The sequence below is a fragment of the Dendrobates tinctorius genome, unplaced genomic scaffold (assembly GCF_039654945.1).
Source record: "Dendrobates tinctorius isolate UK_male_01 unplaced genomic scaffold, ASM3965494v1 ptg000086l, whole genome shotgun sequence".
NCBI lineage: Eukaryota > Metazoa > Chordata > Amphibia > Anura > Dendrobatidae > Dendrobates > Dendrobates tinctorius.
Genome location: NW_027361754.1, coordinates 56,556,362 through 56,572,723, shown reverse-complemented (window position 1 = coordinate 56,572,723; position 16,362 = coordinate 56,556,362).

The window sequence follows — 16,362 nt, the reverse complement described above, 5'->3', positions numbered from 1 at the left end:
TACCTGAAAAAGCCTAAAATGTTTTGGAGGAATGTTCTCTGGTCAGATGAGACAAAAGTAGAGCTTTTTGGGCAAAGGCATCAACATAGAGTTTACAGGAGAAAAAAAGAGGCATTCAAAGAAAAAAACACGGTCCCTACAGTCAAACATGGCGGAGGTTCCCTGATGTTTTGGGGTTGCTTTGCTGCCTCTGGCACTGGACTGCTTGACCGTGTGCATGGCATTATGAAGTCTGAAAACTACCAACAAATTTTGTAGCATAATGTAGGGCTCAGTGTGAAAAAGCTGGGTCTCCCTCAGAGGTCATGGGTCTTCCAGCAGGACAATGACCCAAAACACACTTCAAAAAGCACTAGAAAATGGTTTGAGAGAAAGCACTAGAGACTTCTAAGGTGGCCAGCAATGAGTCCAGACCTGAATCCCATAGAACACCTGTGGAGAGATCTAAAAATGGCAGTTTGGAGAAGGCACCCTTCAAATATCAGGGACCTGGAGCAGTTTGCCAAAGAAGAATGGTCTAAAATTCCAGCAGAGCATTGTATGAAACTCATTGATGGTTACCGGAAGCGGTTGGTCGCAGTTATTTTGGCTAAAGGTTGTGCAACCAAGTATTAGGCTGAGGGTGCCAATACTTTTGTCTGGCCCATTTTTGGAGTTTTGTGTGAAATGATCAATGTTTTGCTTTTTGCTTCATTCTCTTTTGTGTTTTTTCATTTAAGACAAATTAAATGAAGATAATAATACCAAAGAATTTGTGTTTGCAATCATTTTCAGGAAGAAACTGAGTATTATCTGACAGAATTGCAGGGGTGTCAATACTTTTGGCAACACCTGTATATACCAAAAAATGCACAAGCACCAGTATACGCTAAGATATATTCAAGCATTAAATATGTGAAATATAAACTGCATTACTGCCATATAGACTATACTTATAAAATCAAGGTACTTAGCACACAAATTGGCCAAATTGTGTGTCCCCACCGGTTATGTCAATATGTCAAGGAGACCTTTTCCTGGAGGGATCTTAACCTTTATGTTATAGGTGATAGGTATAGATATAGGTGCCATGTGCCATGACTATGCTATATGCAGACCATAAAGTGCAGCAGCACACTACACAAGATACAGTGTGCTGCTGCACTCTTTGCTTTGCATACCGCATAGTCACGGCAGCTGGAACCTGTTCACACTTGCTTCATTCTTAGGAGAAGCTGGTCAGTTTCTTTAGTGATATATATATATATATATATATACAGCTCTGGCAAAAAGTAAGAGATCACTGCAGTTTTATAAAAATCAGCTTCTCTACATGTCTGATAGCCATTCCATTCCAGTGTCAGTTGAATTCCAACCAGAGTTCATACACCTCATTCCACTTAATGTGCTTCTGATTAGGTGATCACCTGAACCAAATCTTATTTAACAATGGAAAGTATAAAAAACCCTGCTGTGGTGTTCACAATCCTCTTGCAATAGGACAAGCTGGATGGCAAAACAAGTGCTAGTAATATCCCAAAAGTAATGGGAATGAAAAAATAACTTTTAACCATGCCAAAGAAGTTGAGTGAGTAAAAGAAGGGCTCAATTTTGGATTTACTAGCAGAGGGAAACAGTGAGCATCATGTTGCCTCTATCCTTAAAACTTCTAAGACGGCAGTCCATTACAACAAGATAAAGCAGCAGATATTAGGTACAACAAAGCTACAGACCGGCAAAGGGCGAAAACGCCTCTCCACTGACCGGGATGAACGTCATCTTATTCGAATGTCACTCAGCAATCGCAGGATGACATCAAGTGACCTACAAAAGCAATGGCAAATGGCAGCTGGGGTGAAGTCCATGGCAAGAACAGTTTGTAACAGTGTCCTAGAAGCAGGGCTCAAGTCATGTAAAGCTAGAAAAAAGCCTTTTATCAAAGACAAGCAAAGGAGAGCCAGGCTGAAGTTTGCCAAAGACCATAAGGATTGGACCATAGAGGACTTGAGTAAGGTAATCTTCTCTGATGAGTCTAGTTTTCAGCTTTACCCAACACCTGGTCATCTAATGGTTGGAGAGAGACCTGGAGAGGCGTACAAGCCACAGTGTCTTGCACCCACTGTGAAATTTGGTGTAGGATCGGTGATGATCTGGGGATGCTTCAGCAAGGCTGGAATTGGGCAGGTTAATCTTTGCGAAAAACGTATGAATCAAGCCGCATACAAGCTTATCCTGGATAAACAGTTGATTCCTTCTGCTCAGGCAATGTTCCCCAACTCTGAGGACTGGTTTTTCCATCAGGACAATGCGCCATGCCACACAGCTAGGTCAATCAATGCGTGAATGAAGGATCACCACATCAAATCCCTGTCATGGCCAGCCCAATCTCCAGGCCTGAACCCCATTGAAAACCTCTGGAATGTAATCAAGAGGAAGATGGATAGTCACAAGCCATCAAACAAAGTCAAGAACTGCTTACCAGGAGTGACATAAGATCACCCAAAAGCAGTGTGAAAGACTGGTGGAAAGCATGCCAAGACGCATGAAAGCTGTGATTAACAATCATGGTTATTCCATAAAATACTGATTTCTGAACTCTTCCTGAGTTAAAACATTAGTATTGTTGTTTCTAAATGATTATGAACTTGTTTTCTTAGCATTATTTGAGGTCTGAAAGCACTGCATTTTATTGTTATTTTGACCTTTTCTCATTGTCTGAAAATAAATACAAAATTTAGTGCTTGGAAATTCGGAGACTTGTTGTCAGTAGTTTATAGAATAAAACAGAGATGTACATTTTACTCAAAAATATACATATAAAGAGAAAAATCAGAATAACTGAAAATTTTGCAGTGGTCTACTAATTTTTGCCTGAGCTGTATATATATATTGTAAGGTAGCGCCTACTGTTCATGTTGGGAGACACTCACTCGACAGCAGATTAATCACATCAGGAATGGGTTGTTCACATAAATCAGTCCATCTGGTTTATTGTGCAGCATAAACCATATAGCAGCAACAGTCTTACATCAGACCAAATGAAGATTCATAGTGGAGCACCGCAACCATGCTTTACAGTCTCAGTTAAGTCCCCCTGACCGAGTTACCTCTTAGCTGCTTTTCAGTCCTGACGTCACTTCCCTCTTGGGGACTGTCCAGTACTCACAGGCTATTACACACAGGCCACACACGGTCAGCGGCATCCACATGTGTGCTTCGGGAAGGTAGCCCACCTTCCAGCACGACATCCTTCCGGGACCTTTCCACACAGACCAATCAGATCCAGGCACTCCCTCATGTGACCTACCCTGGACACCTTATATGGTCCGTAGCCACACCCACAGCATCACATGGCTATGACCTCATTGCAGGTCCTTCAGACTCACAACCACACATATAGGTTTTACTTCATACCTACCCTGGGTGGGTTTGTAGGTGACTGGTCCCACCCATCTCACCAGCCACCTGAAAGCTCTCCCTGATACATTGTAACAAAAACCTCAGCAGTACCACTCGCTCAAGCTTCCATCCCAGGGCCACCCCCCCGGGATACATAACGGTCATTTAGCATCCTGCCGCTCATCCTATCTCCATTACCACAATGGATATGCGTGTGTGCATGACCCATACAGCGCCCCCTAGCTGTCACAGGGGTTACTGCACCACAATATATATATATATATAATGCAAGCAAAAATAATAGTCCAGCCTTAATATTGGCTTATAATTATAAAGTGAAGGCATAGAAATAATACAATATTTTTAGGGGATGCTGGAAATATCATCAAAGATGTTGTTTTGGCATTGGATTGGATCTGAACATATCTTTATAGACCCGAACAGAGCTACAGGGACCTGTGCATCCAAGCGATAAACTAGTAGTTGTGGGAATGGGGTGGGTAAGTCAACATCTAAAAACTGACTTGGGGCCCCTCTAGTTACACCTCTGTATGGCAGCATTTACTACAGGTAAAATAATACATATTAAAGGGGTTGTCCAGCCTTAGGCTACAAGTCTATATGTGACTGCAGACTTGAGAATTCTCACATCATGCGCCCTGCACACTGTGAGGATTCTAAAGGCCCCCGTCTCACATAGCAAGATCGTTAGGAGATCACTGATACGTCACAGATTTTGTGACTCAACAGCGACATCGCCAGTGATCTCGCTACATGTGACGTGACACATAGCGTCGACCAGGGATCGCTGGTGTCCCGCTGGCCAGCATGCACTTTTGTGTTTGCCGATGAGCGACCTCGTTGGCAACTCAGAACTCATGGACGCAGGCGGCAGTTGTCAGAAAAGCTGCTGTGTGGCAAGGTCCCAATGACCGCCGAGGTCGTTATATGGATCGCCGGATCGTTGCTGCATCGTTGAGTAGATCTGCCTGTAAAAGACAGTTCACTAGCAACCATTTAGCGACGTACCAGTGATCCTTACTAGGTCGTATAGTTGTCGGGATCGCTGGTGCGTCGCGTAGTGTAACGGTACCCTAAGGCACCAGGAGTGTGAAGTGACCACACATATCTGATTTGCATACATGTGGTCACTTGCCGACTAAACATGCGCGGTCTTGCTTAATGCAATGTATTGAACAAGGTCAGATACAGTCTAATTGGATTGTGACCGGAAGTATGTAAACCACATACTTGCGGTCACATGACTGCCCGCACAAAGTATCCTATGTACTATACGAGAATTCACAATTCTACAGTCACTGTAGACTGGTAGCCTAAGGCCGGACAATGCTTTTAGTGGTAAGTGACAGATTCGCTTAAGAAATGTTATCATATTCACCAAATTGTTCCAAATTTTAGGTGCAAAAAGTATCATAAATAACATCAACCAAAAGGGGTAAAAAAATTGAAAGTTTTCAAAGATTTTCCCCAGTTTATCATCCCACAGCTGGGTTCCAACATCAGTTACTTTGATAAATTTGGTGCATTTTTAGACCATCTAGTTGAGATGAACATTTTTAGGAATTTGCTGAAGTTCAAACAATTTACAATTTGCTTTGCCCAATGCAGAAGATGGCATCCAGCATAAAAGGATCACATGGCCTCATGCGCTTCACCATAATGCTTTGCAGCTATCACATCATGTAGTATAGCAGAGCCAATCAGAAGAGAGTATAATAGACAGTATAAAAGCAGAGGCAGGAAATGCATCAGCTGTTTCGTAATGAATCTTGGTAAGTTCTACTGTCTAGACTAAAGCTGTCAATGGGTATGAGCTAACTGTCAGCATTTAGTTTGGCCTGACACCACCATATACATGAGCAGACCGTTTGGCTGGGCATTCATATGTTTCCGATGGGGAGAGAGGAGGAAGCTACTGCCAGACCCCAGAGGGCTATGAAAGGATCATCCATCGAAATTCCATTGGACCAATTAATCCTCCTCTCCGCAAACATCTTCTGTTGAGGATGAATTGGGAGGCCTGGCCCTGGCCATTCCCACCAAAATTGGCGGATTCAGTCAACTGTCATCAAGTGTCCTTTTAATATAGGAAGGGAGTAATACACCCGCCCCAGAATGTCATGTATCATTTGGATATAAACTGTATTTTCTCTTTTATATTGAAACGACTAAATTGTGGTGTAAATCATCCATAATACATTTCATTATGATCGCAGAAGTGATACTTTAATGTTTGTGGTTGTGGATAGTTATTATAAGATACCACAGAATTGTTTTTGGACTCCTTGTCTATTGTTTTTCTGGAGTCATCTTATAACCTAGAGAACATTCAGTACATTGTTCCTTACAGAGGACCATCTAGATACAGGAAAGATGTATATCTTTGTACCGTGTTAGCCAGTAGATAGAAAAATATTAAGATTTGAGAGTCCTAAGTGAGTGATACCTTTTAATGGCTAACTGAAAAGATGGTAAATTGCAAATTTTCGAGACTACTAGTGTCTCTTCGTCAGAGGACCATCTATGCATTTACTATATTTGTATGGTGCTTTATATATATAACCACTATAAAAGTAAAACTTTGTATTCTATGTGACTACTTTAGAGGTTCAGGCTATCACAGCTTTCGCCTTGCATTGGGTTTCACCTTGTCACTTCATAACATTTTACCCAAAGGTACCAGCTGTTCTTTTTGGGCTTTAAAGTCTTGTGAAAGCAATACCTGTCTGTATGCCCTTTTAGGAATTATGGAGGGGGGGTCCTCTGCACAATAAGCTAGGACAGAGATCTACTTTGTATGAGAAGGTCTCGTTCTAGTAGACTTGGTTTGTTCATGTATAGCATGAATGAACACCATATAGTCCTTCCCCCAAATGTCTGTTGACCATGGCTTCTCCCCACGGCAAAACCAAATGTTTGCCAGGGTGGCTAGTAGCAGTTACAAAAAATGTTCCCTCTTGTTAGACTATGCCTACAGAAGAGTATTGCTTAGTTGACAACTTTTCCAGTTTTCCTAGGACAATAGGGGTTTATTGAAACTCCACCCAAAATAGTGGTCGGAAAAGAGATGCTAGAAGGGAGGGGCATTATTGGAAGGATGGGTTTAAGGTTGGGCTTAAAGGGGTTGTCCACCTCTTTTTTTTATTTACTTAAATCAATGTATTTGAGGCTAAAAATAATTTTTGCTATTCGGTTTCATTAAAAATTTTGCACCTTTAGGCTTTTATAGGCTGATTTTGTACCTACACGTTCAACTTTGATGTGGTCTGTGATCATAAATCAGCTGAAAGGCGCTAAGAAAAAGACAGATAAAGGAGATAGAAACTCTCACTTTGGACCGACAGAATGGGCTCAATGACAAATACGGTACTCAGTCAACCCCTTCTGCAGTCAGCATTAGGCAGTGCAACACGGAGGCTATAGAAGGCAAACGGTGCAATATTTTTCAAGGAAAACCAATTACAAAATTGAGGGTTTTTTTTAGCCTAAAATAAGTAAGAAATAAAAATGCTTCCAAAGGTGGACAACTCCTTTGAACATCGCCTGAACTGTAACTCTACAGTTCTAATTTGAAATAAATGAAAAACCCTAAGGCCTCATTCAGACAACTATTTTTCACGTACGAGTTCTAGCCGTGTTTTTCAGAGACAGAATATATAACTATAGTTTATGGTACTGATTACGGATGGAGTCACGGATCAAAATCAAAAACGCTGATGGAGCTCGGTCCATTTTGTTTTTTACGTACATGAAAAAACGGATGTTTAAATGAAGCCTTGGAAGAGGATACCTCGATTGTTCGGAGGAAGAAGGGGATGTGTGAACCTCTTCTTCATTGGAATTTTCCTTTTTTCCTGTGTACCAATCAAAACCACAAAATCCTTAGAGCAATGGTCTCCAAGCTCTCCAGATTATACCTTAGACTTGACATAGAAACGGTAGACAGAGGAAAGGATAAGAGAAGAGCCTATGTGAACTGTATGCAGCTGGGTGACTCGGTGGCCAAATGTACCTCTCCATATAAATTTTCTGTCCTCAGTTAAGCAAAGAATGACAGCTCTGGAGGACAAACTGCAACCCAAATATTCACCCCATCTTAACTCTGCACTATTGACCTATTCATGGGACTTCTTAGGAGGTGGGTAACATTGGAAAAGTGTAAAAAAAAAAACAATGCCTGAAGTTTGCACATATAGTTGATTCTGACTTCATCACAGACAATGGCATTATTCATCCGTAAGCTAATTAATGATACTGCTGTAAGGCTGCCAGGGTGGTAGTCCTGGCAACTGGCTGCACTATTCCCACACCTTGGCGCCCCACAGATAGAATACAGTGTCCCTTCTTTTGCATGTGCAGCGTGCACAGCAATACACTTACATTCACTGCCAGGATTCTCTCAGGTTCTATCACTCCAGCTCCGCTTTCCGGAGGTCCACAAAACATCTCAGAGTCACAGTTCTTTTCCAACAGTTGAACTTTACTAACCTATAGGGCATACATCACACTGGCAGCACAGATTAAACACAGAGACATCTTCTTATCTTTCCCTGCCATCCGGGCAGCCTCTATCCTCTCTATCAGCTCTGTCTCCCTTCTCCTGGCAATCACTTAAAGGGTCACTTCAATCAATACAGGGCCGCTGACCAGCGTAGTGGTCCGCATTCTGGCCCTGAATACTAATAAACGTGTGGCCCGAAGATCCGCTGGAGAAGGACTCTCCACTGTTTCTTCTACTCCTTCCCTTCATCAGCAGCAGAGTAAGCGTACCTGGAGCCTCCTGCTCCCGTGACCCAACTGCGGCCACCGTGTCCATTAAGGGCGCCTCTGCCCCCTGACTAACTGTAGGGGCTGTGACCTTTGCAGGCGGCCATACACAATACTGCGCCTCCCTCACCTGTCTCTCCTTGATGTTGGAGAACACCTTTACCACCACTGCATACGGTTCCCGGGGCCCTTGCTCCTTAGTAAATGTCACTCGGTCCCACTCTTGTAGCGGACCGTAAAATCAATGGACCCTGCGTTCACTTAGACCTTGTCCCTGGTCTTGGCCTTTTGAATGAATCCATACCCTCGGGTGGGATTGAAGTACTTGATGAGGCCACGCGTCATCTGGCCAGACATGGCTCCCCCGCCAGGGCGCCGCAGCTCCTTTAAGATTCAGCGCTCCAGCCATTTATTTTCCTTGATAACTCCCCTCAACCACTGGGTCTCCTCTGCCGTGGGAGCCCGGGGTTCGTCTAGATAGACATCGCGGGAGGACGCAGGGGCAGGGGAAGGTGACGGGGCAGGAGTCGGTGCGGGAAATGAGGTGAGTGCAGGTCTTTCACTCACCGAAGCTGCAGCTGGTTGCGATGGTCCTCCATGGCGGCCACACGAACTTGGAATCACAGCCGCGATAGTTCCTCTCTCTATGGCTTCCGGCTATTCTAGAATCCCTTCCGGTTCCAACTGCTCCGCGTCTGTGGTGTTCCAGCTCCCAGCAATCTTTTTTTCCAGCCAACTGAAGGAGAACCAATCCTCCACCTCTTCTATCCGCCAGCCTCCGGGACGTGGGCCAGACTTCACCTGCGCCATGGACCACTCCCAGTCCTGTTGACCGATGCCCCTGCAGAACGAAATGCTTCTTTGCTGTATCTCAGTAGGTAATGGCGTCTCTTCCTAGCACACCATCATGCTCTTCTGAGCTCCACCCGTTCGTGGGTAGAGTTACTTCTTGTTGCCCCACCCATTTCTCCAGAGTCTGCTGCAGGGGTCGGGGCTTCTTCGGCCACGCCCATCTTGGGCAGGCACCAGTCACTATGGGATGTGGTCACGGTGTTCCAGCTCCCGGCAATCTTTTCCAGCCGACTGAAGGGGAACCAATCCTCCATCTCTTCCATCCGCCAACCTCCAGGACATGGGCCCGACTTCACCTGCGCCATGGACCAGTCCCAGTCCTGTTGACCGTGTGGCGCCACTGAGGCTCAGTCGCCACAGAGGTACTGCACCTTCTCCTAAGGTGTGGTGCCCCACCATCTAGGTAAGTTGGAGGCTCCTGACCACGCTCCAACACTCGCACCCCACACAATAGAGTAGTTCAGCAAAACCACATTGCGGCTCCTTGTTTAGAGAGTAGCAGAGCACCTTTGGTGGTTCCCTGCTTGGAACACTAGACGTGCTGGGAGGTGGGTGGAGTTGAGAAAACATAAAAGAGAGGGATGGTTTAGGATTACAGGTCTGTCAGTCAGACAGAGAGTCTGAGGGAGGAAGCCACTTGGAGAGGAGTGCGGATCCCTGGAAGAGGGATGGAGGAAGGAGTGCTGCAGCTGCCTCAGTGATCTGAGCCAGCTGGCATGGGAAAGGAAAGAAGGAGAAAGACATTGAACTGAAGCCTGAGCTTCGATAGGAGAGAAAGACAAGTACAGAATGTAGGAGTGAAAGGGAACACAGAGGACGTGGGTAAGAGGAAGAACCCTGCCTAGAAGTTCTAAGTGCAAGGCCGGGGCCCAGTCCCCGAGGTTGTATGGACACTAATGGTTCTGCAGCAGACACCGGTGGAGTAGTGGGCTGTAAATGCACTACTCCCATCTAAGACTTGGGGCACAACAGCAACACGGATAGAGAGCTGGGACTTAGGAGTAGAGAGTCCCTGAAGCAGGCTACAGCTGTCTGCCGTACAAGTAGAGTTCTTGGGAACATCTGTCAGGAGGAACTCCAGTGTAACTCAGTACTAGGAGATCTTCACACTTAAAGGCGCTATAGAGGAGACGTTCAGAAAAAGCACATAAGTTGGCGGAGTGTGGAAGGGAGCATTCTATCTTGCTTGGAGGTTGACTGAGTCCCTGACCCAGAGGACATGGCACAGAAACGGTCACTACAGACTGTGAGTAAAGCTTTGGAACTACTGTACATGCCCTGGTGTCCTCCATTTCTTCCTGCGTCCGTCCGCCTGGCACTGCTACATCCCCTGCGCCAAACACTGCACCATCTAAGTGTCTCCACAACTACACTACCCTGGGACAACAGCCCTGCCTGTGGAGGGCTATAACATCATTGCTGCACCACACCATCTGTCCTGGAGGATCTGTCTGCAGCATCGGCTTAACACCTCCCTTGCCGAACACTACAGTTGGCGTCACAAACTATTCATTTAACTACATTCCACCATTCACATCTTTCTATTACTTGGGTGCCCAGGGCCACGGTCCAGGTCACCGTCGCTGTGACACGTCCCACTGATACCGGCCCGGTACCGAGTACCCCACGGCTCTGGGTGGGCGACCCAACTTGACGTCACGAACAGGATGATGAGACCCGATGCCATCGAACAGGATGATGAGACCTGATGCCATCAGGTTCTGTGTTCCTAAGATTTGTTGGACTTAAAACTTTTGAGAATGTGTAGAAGACCCAATTAAGGCTGGTTTCACATTAGCGCTTTTTAAGCGCACGCACGGCCGGGGGTAGCTCCGCCCCGAGCCGGCTCTCTGCCCGGCGTGCCCGCCCCTTGCTTGTAGTGCCGTCTCCTAGCGCACAGCGGCGCCTGCGATCTGCGCACCCTATCTTTAGCATAGGGTGCGCAGATCGTGCGCATGCCGTGCGCTAGTTGCGCTTTGACCTGCGCTGCGCACTTTTGACGGTGCGCCGTGCGCGCCAAAATCCGAAAAGTTTGATTTTGGCACGCACGGCGCACCGTCAAAAGTGCGCAGCGCAGGTCAAAGCGCAACTAGCGCACGGCCTGCGCACGATCTGCGCACCCTATGCTAAAGATAGGGTGCGCCAATCGCAGGCGCCGCTGTGCGCTAGGAGGCGGCGCTACAAGCAAGGGGCGGGCACGCCGGGCAGAGAGCCGGCTCGGGGGCGGAGCTACCCCCGGCCGTGCATGCGCTTAAAAAGCGCTAATGTGAAACCAGCCTTAGAAGACTGTAAAATGAACATTAAAAATGGCCGTTGGCATGGAGAAGAAGGGCGTGACGATATGGGAAGTCCTAGGAAAAGACCGCGAACAGTCTTGGGCCTCACCTGCCTGAATTACTATGTGACAGCAACATGGCCCACCCCCCGAATGGTTCGTATACTGGCTTGGTATGGAGGTGCTGGAAAAAGATGCCGCCCCAAGAAGGAGGGGCAGAAGTCAGTGGCGGGAAAGGGGCCGAGAGAGGAGGGAGAAGAACGTCAGAGCGCCATGATGGAAAGAGAAAAGAAGACAGAAGAACGGGGGGAGGAGAAGCCACTCGCCCCCAAGCCGCCCCTGTGGAGGCTACGACCGCTGATGCACCCTTTGCAGCGGTCGCCACCACCTCACAACCGATATTGCCATTGGATGAGTCCCGTCCGGAGGAGATATATGAGGGCTCTGGAGCAGAACGGAGGGCCGGGACCCCGTCCCCGTCTGGATTGGGCGCGGTTGCACCGGCCTCCACCGACAACCCCGGTCAAAACCGGCCTCGCACCTGCCCGAATCCAATTGTGATCCACCCCATCAACAACTCCGGGAGTTGCGGCTGCCGTTGTCCACTACCAGGTGCCGGGACTGGAACCTCGCCTGGAGGCACAAGGTATGACCTCTACCCCCGACCTGACCCTGGTCTTGGGAACGGTACCCACAAATAGAAATGGCCCAATTGACCTCCGCCGGCAGCCTCAGGCTGCAGTGCTGCCAGCCGAGGTCCCGATGGACACTGAAGAATCGGATTCAGAGGAACCAGCGACAGCGCTGGCTGAGTCACCAACAGCAGCAGAAGTGCCATCGGTGGTAGCGAATATGCCGTCCCCGCAGGCAGTAGACGTTTCCATGGCCCTTTCAATTACCCCGGCCAGTCCCTATCTCTCCCTGTGGGAGGCGGAGTACATGCGACTAGCAAGCAACCAGCAACAGGATAAAGACACCCAAAGTATTCCATCTGGTAGCAGTGCCCAGTCATCAGCTTCCACAACCCCAGGAGGGGACCAGCACTAGTAACCTGCAGTAAACATAACTCTCGTTACCCAGGAGGGTATTTGCACAGTTGTGCTTTGTTTTTCCATTATGTTTTAGTTTTGTTTTTCCAGTGTTGCCCTGTTTTGTTGGCAGCCTTTCCATTGAACTAAGGAGATCATGAACGCTGAATGGTCCAGAACTGTGTTTGTAAATAGTTTGCACCTCTTTTGGTGCCCTCTCTTGGTTTTACATAGGACACTTTGCGAAGATAATGTCTGCCTCATTTGGCGCATGACTCCAATCAAAAGACGCTGCAAGAGATCCCGGCTGGGAGCGGTGTCCAGCACTTAGAAGTGTTATTGAAAAGTTTAATGTGAAGTATTTGATAATGATGTGTCTTATGAGAGTAAATGGCTTTTATATATAGAATGTTTTAAATAAAGAGATAAGAGATTTGGATAGAGAAAAATAAAGAATTGAAAATGTAGATTATGAACCAGGCACCACGGTTGTCGCTCAGAGTTGAAAGAAAGTAGAAAATGTGCACTAGAAATGTGTTGATGAAGAATACTGAAGTGGTAGTGAGTAACAGACAATAGCACTTTGAATTAAGTATTGTATGGAAAATTGCACTTTGACTTAGGATTTTAGATAGCTAATTAAGAATTGTTTGCAATGTTCAAGAATGAGTGCCTCTCACATTGGGGAGTTTAGTATAAGAAATGTTTATTCAGCATTACAAAAATTTGTATGTTCCTGTGTTGTCAACTTTGTTTATCTTGCAGCCCGCGGATGTGCTGTGTTTAACGGGGGGGTATGTGGCACCCCTGAGGCTCAGTCACCACAGAGGTACTGCACCTTCTCCTAAGGTGTGGTGCCCCACCATCCAGGTAAGTTGGAGGCTCCTGACCACGCACCAACACTCGCACCCCACACAATAGAGTAGTTCAGCAAAACCACATTGCGGCTCCTTGCTTAGAGAGTAGCAGAGCACTTTTGGTGGTTCCCTGCTTGGAACACTAGACATGCTGGAAGGTGGGTGGAGTTGAGAATACATAAAAGAGCGGGATGGTTTAGGATTACAGGTCAGTCAGTCAGACGGAGAGTCTGAGGGAGGAAGCCACTCAGAGAGGAGTGGGGATCCCTGGAAGAGGGATGGAGGAAGGAGTGCTGCAGCTGCCTCAGAGATCTGAGCCAGCTGGCATGGGAAAGGAAAGATGGAGAAAGACATTGAACTGAAGCCTGAGCTTCCATAGGAGAGAAAGACAAGTACGGAACGTAGGAGTGAAAGGGAACACAGAGGACGTGGGTTAGAGGAAGCACCCTGCCTAGAAGTTCTAAGCGCAAGGCCGGGGCCCGGTCCCTGAGGTTGTATGGACACTAATGGTTATGCAGCAGACACCGGTGGAGTAGTGGGCTGTAAATGCACTACTCCCATCTAAGACTTGGGGCACAACAGCAACACGGATAGAGAGCCGGGACTTAGGCGTAGAGAGTCCCTGAAACAGGCTACAGCTGTCTGCCGTACAAGTAGAGTTCTTGGGAACATCTGTCAGGAGGAACTCCAGTGTAACTCAGTACTAGGAGATCTTCACACTTAAAGGCGCTATAGAGGAGACGTTCAGAAAAGGCACATAAGTTGACGAAGTATGGAAGGGAGCATTCCATCTTGCTTGGAGGTTGACTGAGTTCCTGACCCGGAGGACATGGCACAGAAGCGGGCACTACAGACTGTGAGTAAAGCTTTGGAACTACATGCCCTGGTGCCCTCCATTCCTTCCTGCGTCCGTCCGCCTGGCACTGCTACATCCCCTGCGCCAAACACTGCACCATCTAAGTGTCTCCACATCTACACTGCCCTGGTACAACAGCCCTGCCTGTGGAGGGCTATAACATCATTGCTGCACCACACCATCTGTCCCGGAGGATCTGTCTGCAGCGTCGGCTTAACACCTCCCTTGCCGAACACCACAGGTGGCATCATGAACTATTCATTTAACTACATTCCACCATTCACATCTTTCTATTACTTGGGCGCCCAGTGCCACGGTCCGGGTCACCGCCGCTGTGACACGTCCCACTGATACCGGCCCGGTACCGAGTACCCCACGGCCCTGGGAGGGCGACCCAACCGATGCCCCCACAGAACGACATGCTTCTTTGCTGCATCTCAGTAGGTAATGGCGTCTTTCTTCCTAGCACACCGTCATGCTCTTCGGAGCTCCACCCATTCGTGGGTGGAGTTACTTCTGGCTGCCCCACCCATTTGTCAAGAGTCTGCTGCAGGGGTCGGGGCTTGTTTGGCCACGCCCATCTTGGGCAGGCACCAGTCACTATGGGATGTGGTCTCGGCTCAGGCCACTGCTTCTTACATCTTTGCATCCTTTTCCATTCCAGATGCCCATGGTGGGCGGCACTGCTCCCAATGTTCGCGCCACTGACCGCCATCTTCTTGTCAGTGTTCGGTGCCATCTTTAACTCTCTAACAGCCGCCATCTTTGCTGTTCTCAAGGCTCCTCCGCTCTCTGCATATAAGTCATCACAATCCTGCCAACTACGCCAATTCTATAAGGTGGCCAGGGTGGTAGTCATGGCAACTGGCTGTACTGTTCCCACACCCTGGTGCCCCACAGATAGAGTACAGTGTCCCTTATTTTGCATGTGCAGCGTGCGCAGCAGTACACTTACATTCGGATCCCCTCAGGTTCTGTCACTCCGGCTCCGCGTTCCCGAGCTCCACAAAACATCTCAGAGTCACAGATCTTTTCCAACAGTTGAAATTTATTAATCAATAGGGCATTCATCACACTGACAGCACAGGTTATACACAGAGACATCTTCTTATCTTTCCCTGCCATCCGGGCAGCCTCTATCCTCTCTATCAGCTCTGTCTCCCTTCTCCCGGCAATCCCTGCCATATCTCTGGACGGTTCGTGTCCCATCCATGCCTTCAGTATCACCAGCTCCCTGTCAGACCCTCATCCAGTTCCAATAGGGAAAGGTGCCAGTAATGCCATCTCAGCTACTCCCACTCTGATCGTAGACCCCGGATCCTTCTTGGGGATGGTCCTTTTGAGCTGGTGTCTGACTGCACAATTCTCCATCTGGAACCCCTTACTACCATAGCAGCTTTATCCCCATGGTCGTCCGTCTGCTTCGCTACTCCTCACTCCTTGCCCTGGGCAAAACTGCCCGGGCTTCTGCTCCCTAACCAGGAAGTCCTTCTCCTATATCCCTTGCTCTGCACTGCCCTACCCTGTAACTCCTCCCAGCTGCTAAACCCCTATGCTAACTAACACTCCTATTCTACTCTATTCTCTATGATGCCCCTCTCTTCTCTAATTCCCCAAAGATCTTATACTATTTCCTAATCTATCCTTAAGCCTATGCACAGTACATGATAAATACATCACATTACAGTATATAACAAGTATAATGACATTAGTAAACAATGAGGTGCCACACGCAATCATAAGAACAGTGTCCAGGGGAGAGGAGGCAAGTGAGGGTCCCCCGCCACCTCCTTACACAGCTACCAACCCGTCTTGTGTTTTCTCTGTCATATTGCCAAAATCCATTGTTTTCCGCCTGAAGCTATCAGGAAAATTCCCACCTCCCCCTTATTGTTTCACACCTTGACTTCTGTAATGACATTCTTTGCTCCCCATTTGTATTTCTTTTCTTTTACTGGTAGGGAAACTATCGATAAGGAGATGTTTTATGAAGAATATCCGTCAGAGAGACACCTGCCCTTTCTTGGGCTTCAAGAAAGTGGAAGGATTGTGTTATTTTTCAGCAAAGATTAAAGTGATTGTCCTCATTTTACAGATTGTATTTCCAGTGAAAAATAAGCTATTTGCGGATTTTTCTGCTGTTGTGATCCCCATCCGTCAGCTGGAATCTGTGATGAAGCTCCGCAGGACATGCTTAGTTAACCCACAGTGCCACCATAGATTAAATAAAGCTAGCACACCCGTTTTGCTTTCCAAGTTTAAACACATACAGTATCCGTTTGCAAATTAGCTCACATTAGCCAAATTAGAGACCCCATCTGTTGACAG